Source organism: Bombus pyrosoma, unplaced genomic scaffold, assembly GCF_014825855.1.
Source record: "Bombus pyrosoma isolate SC7728 unplaced genomic scaffold, ASM1482585v1 HiC_scaffold_4726, whole genome shotgun sequence".
NCBI lineage: Eukaryota > Metazoa > Arthropoda > Insecta > Hymenoptera > Apidae > Bombus > Bombus pyrosoma.
In genome coordinates this window covers 1,094,703-1,095,781 of record NW_025219986.1, presented here as the reverse complement: position 1 = coordinate 1,095,781, position 1,079 = coordinate 1,094,703, and positions in this window count along the sequence as shown.

Below are 1,079 nucleotides of genomic sequence, written 5' to 3'. Positions count from 1 at the left end.
GCAACTGCGCTGGATTTCGCACTACCCAGATTTGACATAGCGCAAACCGGATGTCGTACTACGTATTTCGCAGCATATATGGAATATAACGCGCACAGGGTTGAAGACATATCTCGGATAGCAGGGGAGATACGTTCAGATGAATATTCATGCTTGAATATGGAAAACTGAAACTACGCTGGTCCTCGCCTAGACCAGATTTGACATAGCGCAAACCGGATGTCATACCACGTATTTGGTAGCATATATGGAGTATAACGTGCTCAGAATTGTAGTCATATCTCGGATAGCAGCGGAGATACGTTCTATTGAATGCTTAAGCCTGAATATGCAAAGCTGCAACTTCGCTGGATTTCGCAATGCCCAGATTTGATGTACCGCAAACCGAATGTCGGGCTCTGTATTTGGCAGCATATGCGGTGAACAACGCGCATCGAATTATCGACATAACACCAATAGCGGCGGAGATACCTTGAAGTGACTATTGAAGCCCGAATATGCAAAACTGCAAATACGCTGGATTTGATAGTGCCGAAGGTTAAGGTAGGACAAACAGGATGTCATGCCCTCTATTTGTCAGCGTATGTAGTGTATAACGCGCATCGAATTATCGACATATCACCAACAGCAGCGGAGATACGTTCAGATGAATATTCATGCCTGAATATGCAAAACTGGAAATACGCTGCTCTGAGCCTTGAACAGAATTGACATAGCGCAAACCTGATGCCGTTCCACGTATATCGCAGCTTATATGGAATATAACGCTCACAGGGTTGAAGAAATATCTCGAATGGCAGCGGCGATACGTTGTATTGAATATTCAAGCCTGAATATGCAAAGCTGCAAATGCGCTGGATTTCGCACTGCCCAGATTTGCCGTAGCGCAAACCGAATGCCGTGCTCTGTATTTGGCAGGATATGTGAAATATAACGCGCGTCGAATTATCGACATATCACCAAATGCAGTGGAGATACGTCGAAATGAATATTCAAGCATGAATATGAAAAACTACAAATACGCTGGTCTTGACCTAGACCACAGTTGGCATAGCCCAAGTGGGCAGGGATGGTGGTGG